The 4986-nt window shown below is 43.8% G+C and overlaps 1 long non-coding RNA gene across 1 annotated transcript; it reads right to left on the reverse strand.

Annotated features, from left to right (window-relative positions):
* Nucleotides 1-3727: 3727 nt before the first annotated feature.
* Nucleotides 3728-4567, reverse strand: LOC120841947. Its single transcript, XR_006078094.1, has 3 exons — nt 4495-4567; nt 3826-3942; nt 3728-3757 (listed from the first exon to the last, which is right to left on the reverse strand). It is a non-coding gene; the product is annotated as an uncharacterized LOC120841947 (long non-coding RNA).
* Nucleotides 4568-4986: the final 419 nt, after the last annotated feature.

Genomic DNA, 4986 nt, shown 5'->3' on the forward strand with positions numbered 1-4986 from the left:
ATGGAAACGCAGCGAAGCCACCGGTTTGCAAAGAACACGGCGCAATTTCGCACGGGAGACAAGAGATTGCGCAAGCGGTCGAGACGCCAACTGCTGCCAACGAACGAGCAGACGACGCCGAGAGCCGGCCCTTTTGCAGACAAGGAACTGCAGTTCCTTGGTGTTACCGCGCCTGTCTTTTTTGTTTCTGCGACTGTCACCGCCTGCGGAACGCGCGCCGCTTTTGAGTCGACAAGATCGTCTGATAAAAAGGCCTGCTCTCGACGCCGTATGCTCGTTCGTTGGCGGCGTTTGTTGCGCCATCTATTGTCTCCCGTGCGAAACGGCGCCGTGTTGTTTGCAGACCGGTGGCGTCGCTGCGTTTCCATAGGAGCTAAGCCTTTTTCTTTGTTTACTTTTTCCTCAGGTAAGCTCGCTATTTGCAAATTTTACAAAACAAATGCACCATCTGTCGGCAACGCTGCACAAAGTCGTAGCGCGATAGGTTAAGAAACCGAATTTTCCGGTCGATTTAAAGAGCCTGGCGTCTCCTTGTTTCACCCTGTATACATAAACTCAATAAAATTTTGAAATATATTTGTGTATGCTGTCACCATATTTAAATGCAATTCTAATTATTTTAAAATGCGTGGTGGTGGTCCCATTCTGTTACCGCAATATTCCAACAGATAGCTTACCTGCCATAGAGAGCAAATTAATTAAAAGAAAGGGTGAGCAAACGGTCAGTGTTAAACCCGAAAAACTTGTAAAAATGCTCATCTCGGATCCTCACCCCCTCCTGCATACATTAGCTGCTGTAGACCCGGCCCTAAATTTTATATTATTTTAATTCCAAACGAACAACTATGTTTGTTCCTACATCATTTAAAGCTAGGTACCCAAGAAACAGTCCTTCATTGCTAATTTTGTCGCATAAAGCTGTTTGACAAGGACAACCTTTCTAAGGCCGGATACTGTTTTAAAACTTTTGTCAACTGCAAAAAAATTAACCCAAAACCAAGGGAAGCCAATTCATTGTGATTTCCTTTTTGGAATATCACTGTAATTGTAAAATAATAAAGTTGCCTGCTTAGTTCATCTATTAAAAATACGGCGGGCTCCACAGGGGGCTAATTATTCGTAAATAATTTTCTTCATATCTTGATAAAAAGCTGCACATTACTAAATAAATTACCTCGTCACTGTACCAAAACGTGTTCCTGATTAGTCTTAACAAGGAGTCTTCAAACCCCTGCCGGCGGGCCAGATCCGGCCCGCAGGGGTCTTCCGATCGGCCCGCGGCCCGCTGCCCGCTTCCAGCAGACCAACTGCTACCGGCGCCTAAAGATGTGCGCCTAATGAAACGGAGCCGCGACGCGCCCGAAATGCGATAAGAAGATACCAGAAAGAACGAGGAAAAACTGCATCGTATTGGGGTTCTCTCGCCATGACTGAACATTGTCATCACCAGCATCACCATCCTAGTCCCTGACATTATGTGTGTCTAATTATGCTAAAATTGCTTCGCGTTTTCATGTACATCATGTCCGCATTAGTTTTATCATTGTCATATATCTTTGCAGTGCGCGATTGTGCCGAAGTATCCATGCACTTTCATATATGCCTGGTGAGTTTTCGTGGTCGCAGCTGTTGTGAAAAGTCATAATTAGCTAAATATTAACTTTCATATTTAAAAGTATGTTTTCATTCAACTTTAGTTTCGTTTAATACTGACTCTAACATTCATTTCTGTTTCTAAATTATTGCCTTTTATTCAACTGGTCGTAACTCGTTTATAATTACCCTCTCTCTCCTCCCAGCCCTCGAGACTGGGAGAGATGCCTAATCCGGCCCCTTAGCCAAAACGTTTGGAGACCCCTGGCCTAAACAGTCAAGTAGAGTGATAAAGCTACCGATGTTATGTTATATAAGAGTACTTAAAAATGTTGTTTATTTTTTGTAAGGCACTATTATTTGTAGTGATCAGAATATTCCATGTGCTGTCTGTATAACATTTCTTCTGGTGCATAGTACAGATAGTTTAGTTTTAAATAAAATGTTTCCTACAAATATAGATCCAATTTTACATTTATTAGATAAAATACCACCCCATAGGGTGTGCATGAAATTAACTTGGAAGCTGAGTTTGTGGATCATGTTGCAAAAAATGGGGGTAACTCAAATAGGATTTAAGAGCCAATAGCTTAACCTCCGTTTTGTTGTTTATAAGCCTTAGGTTCTTCAAAACATCCTTTTTTTTTCATTTAAAGCTATTAGCCTTTTTTATTATTTGCAAGTAAGTGTTATTTATGTTATCCTATAACAATTTTAGCGGATTTTTACAATAATATAATTAACGCTTGAAGTTAGATGAACATCTCCCGAACATGTACCTTGCATTAGCGAACTTCAGTTCTTAGAAAATATGAAGGCATGTTTAAGTACTACATGACAAAGAATAAGAGTTTGAAGGCACAAACGAAACATAAACCGCACTGCACTAAATTGAGCTTATAACCCTGACGGAAATAAGAAGCGCAATGTTAGTGACAGCATGGTCAGGCGCAAACGAAACATAAACCGCACTGCACTAAATTGAGCTTATAACCCTGACGGAAATGAGAAGCGCAATGTTAGTGACAGCATGGTCAGGCGCAATGAAATTCAAAGTGATATGTAGCACCAATGTGCGCAGCCTGGCATTTGCTCATTTATGCTCTTAGGAGCGCTGAAGAGAAGCTGTAATATTAGGAAAAGGCAGATTTATGACTGAAGTGAAGTCAATTTTGGGAAGAGAACATTACTAACATTAGGGGAGTGACCCCTGTCATGTAGCAAAACGTGGGATGGAAGTGACCTTGCTCTCAAAGAGTGCTGAATTTTTTCTGCTTCTACGGTTGCTCTAGCTACCATTTGCCATCCACACATGCTGTCACCCTTTCTTCCTCCTTTGGATTATTTCTTTCTTGCGTATCCACATCTAGTGATCTTTGTAGTATGTGCAAGTTCTCTGATTTATTCGGGAAGTTTCTCATGTCCTCCGGTGCAACCTATCTCACACCAGCACATTATGCTTGTATCACACTTTTTCCTGTCAGTGGGGAATGGGTGCACCAACCCTTCTTATCAGCCTCCATACGTGAGTGCATGTCTGCGATAACAAACACGCACCATGGCAGAGTTGACGTCAATTCCTTATATCGCTGCTCACTATTTATGTTCCTAAAATAAGCTGTCTGTCTGCTGAAAATTATATAAAAAGAAAACTCAGAAGACTTGTCGCCAGTGCAAACAGAGCAGCATTGGATAACACTATTATGAAACACATTCCAACAATAAAAAGAAGCCGCCACGGCAGCTCCGACGCAAAGCTCCGACCTGCGGAACTTTTTCTATGTGCGAATCCCAGCTGAGGTGCCCAGACCTTGATGGTTTATAGCAGAAGGTGCCGCGTGGCCGAACTTCTGTCTCCACGTCAAAAGGCGCCCAGGTAGTCAAAATTAATCCTTAGTCATTTGCAAGCTCGGGCCAGATCCGAATCGTTGGTTTGACCCGTAAAACCCCCCGAATCTGCCTTTCTCCGTAAAAACTTATATACGAACCCAGTAAGACTGGTCACCGTGAAGCGTCGGTGAAAGCTAACTTAGTTCGAGGAACACGAGAATGGCTGCCAAACTTGCCTATGTTTCCCATGCCCACAAACCCGACCGTAGTTCCCCGGATTTCCGAGCCACACATCCACATTGGGCTCCAGGAGGTCTGTGCTGCCCACGCTCCGCTAGGAACAAATATAGAAGAGATGAGTAAGAGTGCCCCTCTTTCTACCGTATACAGTCAAAACAGTACCTGTCGATCTGACTGCGGGCCTCAAAAAGTCGTCTGCGCGTCGCCAAAAGCAGGGCTATTCCCAGCTCAGCCGTTGAATCTGTCAGCTCGTGCGGCGTATTACCTACTGAAATCCGTCTGCAATGCACACAGTCAACAGCAAATTATTCCAGTCAGAATCAGGGGTGGAATGGCTACGTATATTGTATGACAAGCTTAGAAAAGCACAGCAAATCGACATTTGTTGTTGTTGTTTTTTTTTCCTTTAAAGTAACCCGTCGTTTTTGGGGCTGTCTGCAAACCACAAAGGAAGGGCAGCTTAGCATGCCTGCGCCAGTCAGAACACTTTGCCGTCATGCAGTTGTTTCGGTTTACATTGCTATTTACAATCTATTCTAACGATGCTAAAAAAAAAAATAAGAATCATTAGAAAACTAATTACGTGCTAAGGTAAGTGCTCACACTGTTGATCGTGCGAGATTGTCCTCCGAAAATGGCGAAAGCGGGAAGCAAGGGTCAGGAACGAGGGTGAGCGCATACGCAAAGGCCTACTGGAAGAAGGCCCATTGGCGAACTACAAAACAGTTTTCAATATATCACCAGCTTCCTCTGCAGTGTGCATACAGATGGCCGAAATCTGGCGCACCCACAAACAAGACGACCAATGTCTGTCTGTAGCGCTGTGTTCACCTTTTTTGGCATTCATCCACATCGATGTGGTCGTATCCAACCGACATGGTCCCCACTACCTTGAGAGCTGGACCTGGAAAATATTGGTGCACTTACATGTTTTAACTGTTAGCGCTTAAGCAACACGAAAGATAAAGTTGGAGTAGTTTACCAGCGGCATCCAAGAGTTGCGCGTCCACCTTATCCGTGCGCAGGCAAAATAAAGCATCTTTGCCGACTATCTTTTGAAGGAGCAGCGACCGCGGAATCGGCTCGTTCTGTACGTCTATGTCGCACCTGAATGAAACACAAGAACTGCATTAGAAGCGCGTCGCCTCTTCGAACATAGTCCAGTCACCTCTCTGCGAGAAGTTTAATGGCTTCGGTAGGAATATCCGGGTGCGTCACAAGCACGATCGGTCTTCGTGTAGGTCTCATTTCAGATAAGCCTAGTGTCTATCGTACTAGACGAAAGCAGGACACAGCTGTAGCTACGTATGCTAACCTCATGAC

The sequence above is a fragment of the Ixodes scapularis genome, unplaced genomic scaffold, assembly GCF_016920785.2.
Source record: "Ixodes scapularis isolate PalLabHiFi unplaced genomic scaffold, ASM1692078v2 PGA_scaffold3__209_contigs__length_174095766, whole genome shotgun sequence".
Classification (NCBI taxonomy): domain Eukaryota; kingdom Metazoa; phylum Arthropoda; class Arachnida; order Ixodida; family Ixodidae; genus Ixodes; species Ixodes scapularis.